This window comes from Chiloscyllium plagiosum, unplaced genomic scaffold (genome assembly GCF_037043375.1).
Source record: "Chiloscyllium plagiosum isolate Xiang-an unplaced genomic scaffold, Cpla_swu_hap1 HiC_scaffold_4, whole genome shotgun sequence".
NCBI classification, from domain to species: domain Eukaryota; kingdom Metazoa; phylum Chordata; class Chondrichthyes; order Orectolobiformes; family Hemiscylliidae; genus Chiloscyllium; species Chiloscyllium plagiosum.
Genome location: NW_028270142.1, coordinates 67,677,384 through 67,692,612, shown reverse-complemented (window position 1 = coordinate 67,692,612; position 15,229 = coordinate 67,677,384). Strand labels below are relative to the sequence as shown.

The 15,229-nt window shown below is 39.0% G+C and overlaps 1 pseudogene; it reads left to right on the top strand.

Moving 5' to 3' along the window:
- The window catches only part of LOC148150163 (uncharacterized), a 157,743-nt pseudogene extending 145,045 nt beyond the window's left edge, over positions 1-12,698 (top strand).
- The last annotated feature ends 2,531 nt before the right edge of the window (positions 12,699-15,229 follow it).

Sequence of the window (15,229 nt, the reverse complement as noted above, 5' to 3'; positions counted from 1 at the left end):
AAACAAGAGAGGCATTATCACGTTATTGGATGTTTTCAATTGCCAATTAATGGGAAATATATAGAGAAGCAAATCTGCAGAAAGGTTACAGAGAAGTGCAAGAACTAAAAAGTGAGGGTTATTAATTATCCTGCGATACCAGTGGTGTCAACGGCAGAGAGAGAAAACAATTTCTGAAGTATGCTCAGGAGACTTTTCTTGATCAATAAGTTTCTGACCAAATGAGGAATGGGACTAATGAGTTGAATCAAGTTTAGGCATATTTAGAGAATAATGAATAATATCACACATTGTCTATGGTAAATCACAAAATGCAACCCAGGGTAAAAGAAGAGATCTCTCCTGGCTAAAATTGAATGAAAATTTGGTTGGCCACATTATTGAACAATGGACTACCTTTAAAAATGAGGTAGTTTGGGTACAGTTAAGGCACATTCCCATGAGGGGCAAACCAGACTCCCTGTAAGATGAAAGAGATAGAGGACAAGATGGAGCAGAAAAAAGACCTCACAGTGAGAATTGGGATAAAGACAGAGAGGAGGCAACTTTTTTTCTCACAGTCTTGGAACTCATTTCCTAAAAAGGTTATGGAAGCAGAATCTTTGAATACTTTTACAGCAGAAGTGAATAGATGTTTGATAAGCAAAGAGAAAACAATGCTGTTGTATGATGACGGGAATGTGGAGTTGTGGTTATATTTAGATCAGCCATGATTGTATTGAAAAGCAGAACAGACACGAGGGGCTGAATGTTCTTCTACTGCTCCTACATCACATGCCATGTGCGAGAGTATGGAAAGTTCAGACAGCAGTGAGAAAAGCAATGGCAAGAAAAGAGAGTTTGGGAATATTAAAGGAATAGATAGCTGAGATACTGGGTGGGTTCAAGTTTGATAAACGTGATTCATTAGAACTGCACATGAAGTTGGTATAGTGCATCTGAAAATATGAAGGATGTGAGACCAGAATGTGGCAAAGTTCGGCCTATAGCTTTCCATTTCAATTCTCCATATGCATTGGGATGGTGCCAGAAGACTGGAAAATTCTACATGTGACATCATTGTTCAAAAAAAGAGGAAGGATAAATGACGCAACTGTCAGACAGTCTACATAACCCTTATGAACAACAAACATATATCAATTACAGGCAGGATTTCAACTCCACCTACCTTCCCAATCCAACCTCACAGAACATCAGCAACATGCATGATAAGTAAATAATTGGCCTGAAGTCATATTTATTGTCCAACTAATGGCAGCAGACAAACCAAGGAGACCAGTAGGACAATAATGACTATATTTTCTTTTACAATAATTCGCAGTGTTTTAACAGCTACCCTCAGGCCAGCTTTTAATTCGAACTTTTTTTGGATTCAAGTCTTACAATCCTGAGCCACAAAAAGCTAGCATACAAGTTATGTAAGTAATAGGGAAGATAAATGGAATTTATTTCAAAGGAAAAGGAATACTTAAATAGCGACATCTTGCTAAAATGATCTCAGGTAAGGAGAGATTAAGTGGTTTGAACTTTAGAGTTAGTGTTACAGTTTAGAATAATGAGAGGGGAACTCATTGAAGTATATAAGGTCCTTAGTGGTCTTGACAGATAGATGCAGAGAGGTTATTTCCCTTTGGTAGAGACTCAGAACAGAGGGCACTATCTTAGAGTCAGGGGTTACCCATTTAGGACAGAGATGAGGAAAATTTTTCTCTCTGAGGATAGTGAACCTGTGAAATTATTTACCGCAGAAGATCTTCGAGGCTGGGTCATTAAGTATATTCAAGGCCAAGATAGACAGATTTTTCATTATTATGGGAATCAAAGAATATAGGGATAAGGCAGGAATGTGGATTGAAGATTATCAGATCAGCCATGAACTCATTGAATTGCAGAGCAGAGTTGATGGGCTGCTTTCACAGCATCTGTAGCATTTTGCTTTTAAGCAGTTACAGTGGGATAGGAACCTGCCTTTCGATGGTAAACCAATAGCTTGTGCATACACTAAGGTATCTATGTCAGGTCTAGCATCCAGCGAAACAATCACATTCTGAAGAGATTGTCCATGAGTTTTTCAAAAATGACATTCTGTCTTTAAATTGCTGAATAAAAGGCCCACAGGTTTGGTGTTGAAAGAACAGTCCTGATCAAACAAAGCAGGCAGAACCTGCTCAAAAAGTACTTGACAATGACCCACATTTAGGTTGATTGCCTGAGAGGTAAACGTATGATTATATGTCAAAGATTATACATATCAGCAAGAAAACTCCAAGCAGAAGAATCTTTCTCACACAACAGTGCTTTGGATTGACTTCATAATCTGCTTGCTCTGCATTCTACGGTTAAATGTCTCGCAAGTATCTTTATCAAGAGAGTGCCCTCTACATTTTCCACTCAAGGTGTGCACAAGCATTTTGCCAGTTTTGAAATTTAAGCTGACATCTAAGAAAATGGGTATTGTCATAGTAGTCAAGATTAGAGTGGTGCTGGAAAAGCACAGCAGGTCAGGCAACATCCGAGGAGCAGGAAAATTGATGTTTTGGGCAGAAGTCCATCATCAGGAATGAATGAATCAGTCATTCATTCCTGATGAAGGGCTTCTGCCCAAAACATTGATTTTCCTGCTCCTTGGATACTGCCTGACCTGATGCGCTTTTCCAGCACCACTCTAATCTTGACTCTAATCTCCGGCATCTGCAGTACCCACTTCCGCCTATTGTCACAGTAGTGTCATACTTGAATGTAGAAGGGAAGGCAAGGATTCTGCACTGACAGAAGGAAGGAAAAATGCAACACTTTTTGTAAAGAAGTAGGCTAGTTTCATTAAACCATATGAAGAAACAATAATATGTGAATAAACATTGTTTTCACAAAACAGTGTCCATTCTGATGTACAAACTTTCTATTGACATTAGTAAGTTCTGATTTTCTACATTAATTTTCATATAGCTTTGACACTATCTTTCACCTCTAAATAATAAGCTTTCAATTGTTCACATTTGTTGCCTTCCAATAATTGCCTTTGAACTTATTTCAGAGGATAGTTAAGAACCTGCCATATTATTTTAATTTGGAGTCACTTGGAGGGCAGGTAAAGATGTCCTTCCCAAAAGAATATTTATAAACCAGCTTATTTTGATGGCAATCAATAATTGGTTCATTCATATGTATTTTAGTTCCAGCAGGGTACCTCGCTTATTAATTGAAACCTGTAACACTATTCTAAGTGATTAAAGACTTAACAGCAATCCAGGTTTGTTCAATACATCACATCAGTTGTATGACACTTTGATCTTTTACTATAAATTCTGTGTTTTATAATCCTGCACCTCTAGCTACCTGACAAAGCAGCAGCTCCCCAGAAGCTAGCAGTTCCAAACAAACTTGTGAGACTGAAACCTGATGTTGTGTGATTTTTAACTTTGTCCATCCCAGTCCAACACTGGCACCTTCACATCATGGATACCTCACTTATATTATTCCTTGTATTACAAGAAACTGGAGAAACAAAACCAACCAGATAATAGACTTGTACACTCCTTCAACCCAATTAACAAACAAACCACAATGTAGTGATGAAATTGATTAAGCCATGGGCTTGTAACTTGGAAATTGTTAAGAAGCAACAACTTTCAGTGATCAACATACCTAAGAAATTTTAGGTAATCATGATTCCAATCAGGACTGGAAAGCCCTGAAGGCATTAGAGAGAGACAGTCAGAGACCCAGTGTTAATCTGTGTCCTAATCTGAAATGAAAGATAAGAACTGCAGTAAGTCTAGAAATTTGCTGTCCTGCTTTAATAAGCAACGTTAAAAATCAACAACGTGAGGTTATAGTACTACAGGTTTATTTGGAAGCACTAGCTTTCAGAGCACTGCTCCTTCAGTAGGTAGCTTTGGAAGAGGATCATAAAACACAGAATTTATAGCAAAAGATGACAGTGTCATGCAACTGAAATTATATATTGAAATAAAAACCTAGATTACTGTTAAGTCTTTCATCTTTTAGAATGGATTGCAGGTTTCCGTTCATTAATATGTAAATCCCAGAACTTCTTTTAGCCACATTCTCGAGATAACTTAAGGTTTTATTAAAAAAAGTTACATCTCTGCTCAGACAATGCATTAAAGATGTAAGGTTTGAGTCTGTTGGATCCCAATTTTGAGTCAGGCTGGTTCTATTTCTGAAGTAGGAATTTATAAAATATTACATGGATTGACTGTCTGCAAATTGTGTGCTTTTTGAGCAAAATAGAATGTGTCTGCACTGTAATCTTTTGCTATAAACTCTGTGTCTTATGATCCTCTTCCAAAGCGACCTGATGAAGGAGCAGGACTCTGAAAGCGAGTGCTTCCAAATAAACACCTATAACCTGGTGTTGAGTGATTTTTAACTTTGTCCAACCCAGTCCAACACTGGCACCTCTACACCTTAATAGATAACATTTATAACCTAAGTAAAGCTTTCTGAGTTATTGACTAGATTGTCTCCTCTTGCCTTATTGGTTAAAATCTCAAATTTATATTGCGATTTGAATTCAGATTACAGTCTCCCCTGAATTTACAAATTCAATGATTCAGGATGCTGATGTCTCCCTGATTAATTTTTGACTTATTGACAAAAGATTGACAAATGTAGCAGCTGCACATTTCTTTCAATTTACCAAAGATTGGGGACAATATTTCATCATCACTAACACTCAACACTGGAGCCACCAGGGGTGTATCCTCAGTCCCCTACTGCACTCATTGTATACCCATGATTGTGTCACAAATACCAGACTAACGCCATTTATAAGTTCGCTGATGACACCGCCATAGTCGGTCGAATCTCAGATGGTGACAAAACAGACTACAGACGGGAAGTGGAATACCTGGAAAAATGGTGCACCTAGCTCTCAATGCCAGCAAAACCAAGGAACTCATTATTGACTTTCAGTAAATGTTACTCATGCACCCCTTCACGTTAACAGCACAGAGGTGGAACGAACGGAGAGTGTCAAGCTCCTGGGAGTGGTCATCCACAACAAGCTTTATTAGACTCTTCATGTGGACGCATTGATTACGAAGGCAGAATAAAGTCTCTTCTTCCTCAGTCAAATGAGGAAATTTGGCATGAAGCGAATACCCTTGCCAACTTTTATAGGTGCGCCATCGAATGTATCACTACCTGGTATGGCAACTGTACCATTCAAGATCGGAGACGGTTACAGAGAGTGGTGAACTCAGCCCGGACAATCACAAAGGTCAACCTCCCATCTATAGAATCCATCTACCAGGCCTGCTGTCAAGGAAAGTCCACCAGCATTCTTAAATATCCCTGGCAATGTTTTTCTACAACCTCTATCATCGGGACAAGATACAGAAACCTGAATACATGCACCAGCCGGTTTTGCAACAGTTTCTACCCTACTATTGTTAGAATACTGAATGGACTCACAAACTCTAAACATTCGCCTGTACCTGTGTTTTTGTTTTTGCTGCTGTTTATTTATTATTTACTATCTATGCTATTTAACTCTGTGATCTGCCTGTAATGCTCACAAGACAAAGATTTTCACTGTGCCTTGGTTCACATGACAATAAATTCAATTCAATTCAATTCAATTCAATTCAATTCAATTCAATTCAATTCATTTCAATTCAGTTCATGATACGACTTTTAAAATAAATAAAGCTGAAGTCACTGCTTGCCTGTATCAGCCTTGAATCTAAATAATATTATGTGCAAGGAAGTCTGTATCTCCAACACTGAGATTACTTACCACTCAACCTTCAAGGAGCAAGGCGTTTTATTTTGTGCTGCTATCAGTGTGTCCATCTGTGCTTCTGTGAACATAAAGACTGAAATTTAATAGTCAAAAACACATCTGATTAGATTTAACTAAACATAATTCAAAATGTTCTCTTGTCGTGGGATGGAGTACATTCCTTTTATAATTAGGTATTTGAATTCAAAATGTAATATGCTGAGGAAATTGCTAGAAGATTTTGCTCTATTCATATTTGACAGGAAGATAAATTTTAAATAATATTTCTACAACAAGGAAGATAATATTGGGGTACAAAATATTCTCTATATACAGCTTTAAAATCTTATTATACTTTGGTCTGGATCAGATGTAAAAATTAAAGTATACCCAGAGACCTGTCCACTTTTAAAAATCATTTCATGCAATCTGAGCAAGGTTCATATTTGTTGCTGACCCCTAATTGCCTTTGAACTAATTTCAGAGGACACTAATTTCAGAGGACCATATTACTTTGAATCTAGAGTCACTTGGAGGGCAGATGATACAGGAAAAGATGTCCTACTCAAAAGAGCATTAATAAACCAGCTTTTTTTGATGGTAATCAATAACTGATTCATTCATAATCATTTTACTTCCAGCAAGGTACCTTGCTTATGTTATTCCTTCTAAATATAAGAAACTGGAATGTTGGTAATTTGGTATCAAAATATCCAACAGGCATCTATTACAACTCACCAGTGTATTCAAATATCACAATCACAGCAACTTCACTTCCTGGGCTAACATTAAGCTATTTGGTTACAAAGTATAGTCTGCTTCCTTGAGAGTGTCATTGTTCAAGTGGCATGGGTCAAGTTGGATTCTGAGGCTTGTACGTTCTATGACATATTTATGATATCAAGAGCAATTCTTGTAAAGCATACTGGCACACCTTGGCTTTTAAGACAGTCAGCCTAACTGAAACTAGTTTTTAAACTCTAAATGTTGTTAATTGAATTTTCAAAAGCACCAGCTGCCGTGTTGGGATTTGAACTCATGCCTGCAGCAAATCAACCAGGAATTTTAAGTACAAGCCAAGTAATATTCCCAGTTCATCGTTCTGCTCCCTCAGCCAGCTCCTGAAAATAAACCGAACCATTTCCACATTTACATAATTCTTCACTAATCTCAATACTGCTGGCTAGTTAAAGTTAGATAACGTACCCACCAGAAATAGCCAAATCAACACTCATTTTTCTCTCTTGCATTTTTCTTCTTTACCCCAAGATTGTTACCAGATTATAGATTAAGATTAAGTTATATTTTGTCTTTGTGACATAATTTTCAACATTGGGGTGCTATTTGGATTGGAATTTGCATCTTATTGCTTTTTTTGAAGATTTGCCAGTTTTCCAATGCATTTTCTTGTTTAGATTAGATTAGATTAGATTACTTACAGTGTGGAAACAGGCCCTTCGGCCCAACAAGTCCACACCGACCCACCGAAGCGCAACCCACACATACCCCTACATTTACCCCTTACCTAACACTACGGGCAATTTAGCATGGCCAATTCACCTGACCTGCACATATTTTGGACTGTGGGAGGAAACTGGAGCACCCGGAGGAAACCCACGCAGACACGGGGAGAACGTGCAAACTCCACACAGTCAGTCGCCTGAGGCGGGAATTGAACCTGGGTCTCTGGTGCTGTGAGGCAGCAGTGCTAACCACTGTGCCACCATGCCGCCCTACTGTTCCCAGTTAGCTGTTCCCAGTTACAATGCTGTAAATTCCACAAAGGTTTTCCAGGCAGATTGGAAGTGTGATAATGTGAAACTTCTGGTTGCTGCTATCCCAGCACACTGGCCTCACACTATATCCTGGAAAAGGGGGTGATTCAGGAAGGGTGGGCTGTTCATTGCTCAACAAAAGCATTGGTGGTGGGTTGGACTCCTATTGGGTTGAAGATGAAGTCCCTTCTGAAAGCTTCTTGTCAAAGGACACATTTCACTGGTGGTAATTGAGCCTTTTGGCCTACATTAAGATGAATAAAACAAAATACATTTCTGACTGACTTTAGTCAAAGTTAAGACTTAATCCTCATCATTAACTCTAACCCTAAATTGAATCCTAAATCTAAATTTAACCTTAAATCTAAGCCTTAATACAATCATTAATCATAACTTTACCACTAATGAACTCCTGAACCCCATCCCAATCCCAATTGTTCAATTTAATTTTTAACTCCATTCACTGACTCTAGCTTACTACTAATCCTGAATCCGACATCTAATCCAAAAGCATTGTTGTCAATAGCGCAACTCACAGCTGACTGCGATGTCAAAAAGTGTTTGTGATACTGTGGAAAATGCAGGCCAATTCCATAAAAAAAACCTTGCTCACTGAGTGATATGAATAAAATATGATTAAGACTGCGGAGACTGTAGCTTTTCAATAGTGCCATACCTACCAACATAGCACTGCTACGCTTGATTTTGTAACACGGTCAAACACCACAGAGCCACAGTTTTAGCAAGGTTGCATTACACATATATTTCTTTACCTAGCCATTAGCGAGGAGACAAATTACCAAGGGGGCAGAAGCAACACAGCTGGGCTGGACCTGAGAAAAAAAAAAGAGAGTCTTCAAATGGGATCGAAGAACTGCAACCAGTCAACCAAGGAACACAAGGGTGGTAGAGACAGAAACCTTCATATCATTTAAGCAGGATTTAGATATACATATGCAGTGCCAAGGTATATAAGGTCAAATGCTGGAAAATGGGATTAGAATAGTTCGATACTTGAATGCGACCAGTGCAGATAAGAAGCGTCAAAGGACCTTCTTTCTGTGCTGTAGACCTCTCTGATTCTATGACTGTGATTATGACAGTAACGGAGTAAGCATTCCAAGCAGCAGGACAAGTGCCAGATATACAAAAGTCTTGTATGACGGACAGCACAGCATTTTCTTTGCTAGCTATAACCTTGCAGAAACACATAAGCTGTGTGAACTGGTTCCACTGTCTTTGATTTACACGCTCGTTTGAAGAGCTCCAATTTGGTATATGGAAGACACCTTCAGATTCTTAATCAACTGACATTGCTTGTCCTCTTCAACAAACAACTACTACTTTGATACTAGAGTGAATGTAGAGCAGCAGTGTGGTCAAGTGACCATGGACTCAAAATTGGAGGTTTTAAATTGATCCATAGGTGGAGAAATAGAGCCTGACAGGAAATTGGCCAAGCTAAATTAAACAGCAGGCTAGTAGCTATCAACTACAGAGAACACTGGAAACCAAAATTAAAGAGCTCACGAAGCTTGGGGGAAACTAGTTACAACCATCTCAAGGGCTACGTATTAGAGAAATATTGATCAGACTTTCTGGCACCTGGAGACTGAGGATGTGCAATTAACATCTTTCCACCATGGCAACAGTGGAGGTAGTTGGTGTGACCCCATCAGATGCTTTGAACCCTGCTCATAACACCATTGGCCAAAACCTACTGGAGATTTGGGAATTTTTCAGATAAGGGGGATAAAAGCTCCAACCTGAAAGCCACCCTTTCAGAGAAGAATTGCAGTAAGTGTCATGACGAATAACTATGCAGCAATCCAAGAAAGCTGAGGAGGATATCCACCCTGACCTGTGATTGCCACATTCACGTAAGTGAGCCAGCCTACATCGGAAAGGAGATTCCAATGACCCAGCTCAAACATGTGGATAATGACAGGTAATATCTTTTCTCAGATGGATGCAGCTGGATAAAGAGCAAATATTGTGGGAATTTGGAAAATGCTGACATGGTGTTTTCCATAAGGAAAATTTTGTTAATAAGGTTTAGTTGAATGACAACTGGAATTCTGTCCCTTTGATCACCTCAAAGACAACAGCAATTGGGCAAAGTGTTTTTAATACATAAACTGGTTGGTGAGTCCAAAATGGACAACAGCAACAACATAGGAGTAGTAAGAATGCAGATGATGTGGTTAGCAGGCCATTGAATTAGGACTCGAAACATGCAGCAGGCAAATCTACAGAGAGAGAAACAGTTAATGTTTTCAACAAATAACCTTTTATTGGAACATCTTCTTTTGTCATTTTATATTTCCAGCATCTGCTGTAAGTTACATTTTATTATGAGCTCATATTATTTGTTTTTACACTGTTTTCTCCACATTGCTATGATTCTGCTGTCTTATTTAAAGATTTAGGAGTCAGTTTGCTATCCTAAGAAAAATAAACTTGCACTAATGGTAAAAATAACATACCTGATCACGATATTATATTATTATTAAGCTTGATAGAGAGTTTGAAATCTTCCCCTTCATTAAGCTCACTAATGAATAGAGTAAAATATTTGCTTTCCAATCTGATATTGCAAATGTGGAATTGTGGAGCAATTAACAGGCTCTTAACAACCAAATAATAAACTCTCCAAATTAACATTTTGTGGTTTCTCCTTAATCTATTTTTGAATACATAGAAACCACACACCAGTCGTAAATACAGATGAATATTGATCCATAACAAAAGCCAATAGACAGAACAATAAATAGCAAAATGTCAAGCTACACAAACAGACCAATATACCGGCCACTGCAGCGGACAGCTGGAACTGACAATCGGAAGCGGCAGATACAAATCACTATAAATGCCGGAGGAAACATCACAGAAGCGCTTCACAGGAGGCTCCCAAGCACTGAGGATGTCACCTAGATAGGGGACGAAACGTCTGCAACACAAATTCCCAGCTCGGCGAACAGAACCACAACAACAAACAGACTACTGGATAATATGCATGTTTCCATAGTGATAACTCCAATAGAGAGCCCAAGCGCATCCCTTTGACAGGTTTTGAGAAGATTTGTAGCTCAGGTTGAGGTTTTGGATGTAGGTTTGCTCACTGAGCTTGAAGGCTCATTTCTAGACGTTTGTCACCCTACTAGGTAACATCTTCAGTGGGCCTCAGGTGAAGCACTGCTGAAAATGCCTGCTTTCTATTTATATGTTTGTGTTTCTTTGGGTTGATGATGTCATGTTACATTTCCTGTGGTGATGTGATTTCCTGTGGTGAAGTCACATCCGGTTCCTTTTCTCAGAGGGTGGTAGATGGGGTCTAACTCGATGTGTTTGTTGATAGAGTACTGGTTGGAATGTCATGCTTCTAGAAATTCTTGTGCGTGTCTTTGTTTGGCTTGTTCTAGGAAGGATATGTTGTCCCAGTCGAAGTAGTGTCCTTCCTCATCCGAATGTAAGGATACTAGTGAGAGAGGGTCATGTCTTTTTGTGGCTAATTGGTGTTCATATATCCTGGTGGCTAGTTTTCTGTCTGTTTGTCCAATGTAGTGTTTGTTACAGTTTTTGCAAAGTATTTTGTAGATGATGTTCGCTTTGCGTGTTGTCTGTATAGCATCTTTCAAGTTCATTAGCTGCTGTTTTTGTATGTTGGTGGGTTTGTGGGCTACCATAATCATACACTAAAAATGGCCTGGAAATGGGAAACGAATGCCATCTGACAGAGTGCCACCCACGAACAGCTATACTTCCTGCATGAATGACTAAGAAACAGGTACTACAAAATGCCTTAAATACAAACCTCCTCTTAACACCCCACTAGCCAAAAGAATAGCAGAGCAAAACGGTTGCAGAATGCTTAGAAAAATGATTAATGATGCCCACAACAGACTCCGTAAATACAACTGGGAAATGTTGCAACAAAAATCTTTACTCACTCATGCAACAGACCATGAATGGATAGACACAATACCACAAGCCATAGATGTTAGACATCAACAAACACAGAAAATGAAAAAAACTAGACTTGCAGAAAAAAACTAGACAAACTTACACAAAGTAACAATACTGACAACACAGAAGCATGGATAAAAAATTTATCTGACCGACCTTTAACAGACACTGAAAAAGCTGTCTTAGTAAGAGGATTAAATTACAACTGCCAAGATGCGGACAAGAAAGATTTCTTAGCAGCATTAGAAACAACACTAAAAGACAACCAACTCACAGAAGAAACCCAGCAAACCATCAGACAGGTAGTCGTGCCAACATTAAGCAGAAAAAAGGAAGGAAACACACTCAACACACTCAAGAAAGGAAAGCACTGGAAAGACTAAAAAAAGATAAATACATTGTTATCCTTCCTGCAGACAAAGGACGCTTGACAGTCATTCTAAATCGAAGAGACTACATTGAAAAAGCGAACACATTACTTACAGATACCAACACTTACCAACAAGTGGTGATAGACCCGACCCCACAACCAGAGAACTGATTCACAGCCCTACTCAAAAAACTTCAGAAATCTGGAGAAATAAATAAGACAGACTTCCAAAAAATGAAACCAGATGGATCAAACACACCACGCTTCTATGGATTACACAAAATTCACAAACCAGGAGCCCCCCTCAGACCCAGAGTCTCGCTACCTGAAACACCAACTTATAGACTGGCCAAGGAGCTATACCAAGGACTAAAACACTTTGTAGAAGACTCACGCCACTCCATCCACTCCACCCAAGAATTCCTGAAGACCATCAAAGACACTAAGATAAAAGAGGATGAAATAATTGTCTCCTTTGATATAACAGCCCTGTTTACATCAATCAACATTAACCTGACCAAGGAAACACTGACTACACTATTAGAAGACCCAAAGACACATACACCCAGCACCACTAACTTTATCAACAAGGATAGTATCATCAAGTTAGTGGACCTATGTCTTACCATACACTTCACCTTCAACAACAAAACCTACAGACAAACCAACAGAACACTCATGGGATTTCCTATATCAGGGTTCTTAGCAGAGGCAGTAATGCAGAGACTTGAACAAATAGCTCTGCCAACCATGCAACTCAAACTTTGGGTCCGCTATGTGGATGACACCTTTGTCATCACTAAACGAAATTAGAGGAAACCTTCAAGACCATCAATAATACTCCTACAGGCATAAAATTCACTAGAGGAGAAAATCAACAACAAACTGTCATTCCTAGATGTCACAGGAGAGCGAACAGCCAATGGGGAACTTCAAACCAGCGTTTTCAGGAAAACAACACATACGGACCAAATATTCAACTACAGAAGCAATCACTCCAACACCCACAAATGAAGCTGCATCAGAACATTACTTCAACGAGCTAACACACACTGCAGTACAGAGGAAATACGCAGAGCTGAGAAAAATCACCTATATCGTGTATTCAAAAAGAATGGGTACCCAATGAACACAGTCTACCGATTTCTCAGCAACAAACCAAAACAAGCAGCCAAAACACATCCAGAAAGTTTAGCCACTCTCCCCTAGATCAAAGACATCTCAAATGACTGCCAGACTACTCAGATCTCTTGGTATCATGATACCCCACAAACCCACCAACACACTAAAACAGCAGCTAATGAACTTGAAAGACCCTATACAGACAGCAAGCAAAACTAATGTCATTTACAAAATACCATGCAAGGATTGTAACAAACACTACATTGGACAAACAGACAGAAAAACCAGGATACACAAACACCAGCTAACCACAAAAAGACATGACCCTCTCTCACTAGTATCCTTACAACGGATGAAGAAGGACACCACTTCGACTGGGACAACACATCCATCCTAGGACAAGCCAAACACTTGAATTCCTAGAAGCATGGCATTCCAACTGGAACTCTATCAACAAATACATCGAGTTAGATCCCATCTACCACCTCCTGAGAAAAGGAACAGGAAGTGACTTCACCACAGGAAATCACATCACCACAGGAAATGACACCATTAACCCAAAGAAACCCAAACATATAAATAGAAAGCAGGGATTTTCAGCAGTGCTTCAGCTGAGGCCCACTGAAGATGTTACCTAGTAGGGTGATGAAACATCTGGAAATGAGCTTTCAAGCTCAGTGAGCAAACCTACATCCACATCCCTTTGACATTCTGTTCCATCACTCTAAATAATTTCTCTACCGTCAACATGGTTGAGCTTACAAATGATCAGAAAATTAACCTGATCTATAGTGTTATTACAGTGGCCACATGAGGAGGTCAAACGCCTGGTGTTATGTGACAAGTGACTCACCCCCGACTCCTCAAAGCACATCTACCATCTGCAAGGTCCAAATTAGAAATCTGAAATAATCCTCACCAGACCAAAGAGTGCAGCTTCAACAATATTCCCAAGAAGCTTAACAATCACAACCTGATAAAGCACACACTTGATTGGTACCACCCTAAGCATTCACTTCTCTCAGTCCTTGTAGCAGGTTAACTATCTCATGGTACTCTACAGTAACTCACTAGAGCTCCTTCAACAGCACCTTCCAAACCAGTAACTTTCACTATGAACAAGAAAAAGGAGAGCACCATCTCCATTTCATTTTTGATAAATTTCTTAGAGAGCTTTGAAGTTGTCACAAACAGAATGGATAAAGGGAGCCTTAAAATGAAGTGTGTTTGGATTTATAAATGGCATTAAGGTGTCATTAAAGCAGTGTTGCACTAGATAAGAGCTCATGCTGTTCAGGCTGATATATTAACATTTACAAAGGAATGTCTTACGAACAAGAAATACAGACTTCCAATAAATGGATCTTTTTCAGATTGGCAAACAGTGGAGTGTAAAAGGGATCAATAATTTAACTATTTAAATTCTATATTAATTTCTGTCATGAAAGGAAAGACTGTGTCACAGGCAAGTTGCCAACTGTTGCAAGGAGAGATTGGAATCAAGTTATGCAAATGACAAGTCGTTAGCAAAATTGCTGGGTCAGCCAAAATGAAAACAAATGCGAAGCCTGTGTTGTTGGAAAGTCATTCAGTCAAATGGTGACTTAACTGATTTCTGCTTTGTGAAGGATATGAAGAGTTATAACTCAGTAGGTGATTTACTGAACTGGTTATCATTTATCAGCAAAGCAAAGTATGGTTAGTCACAAGGTTTGTTCTCTCTAAATAGCATATGCTTGATTGGATAACACAAAAGGTGCAAGGTAATAATCTATATGAGTAGTCATGAGCAGGCTCACCTGGGGTTAAGATTCTTTAAAACATGGAGCTTAGCCTCCTTCAAGGAAATGCAAACAGATATCTGAATAAGTGAAAGGCCAAAATTATTATGGTAAATGTGTCAAAATTGTGATGTTTGCCAATGGCCAACCAATCAATTTCTGAATTATTCTCAGCTCTGAGGAAGTGTCACTGGACCCAAAACGCTAACTCTGATTTCTCTCCACAGATGTTGCCAGACCTGCTGAGCTTTTCCAGCAATTTTTGTTTTGTTTCTGATTTCCAGCACCTTTAGTTCTTTCAGTTTTTATTGATCAATTTCTGAAGACTGGATTGTGTCAAGATTTAATCACACAGCTTACTTGAATGTAATGGCTTTTGAAGAGAACTTGCCTCATAGAGACAGTTAACTAGCTCAGGACCAGGAATCATATGGTCAGTGTCTCGAGGTTGAAACGGAATTGGCTG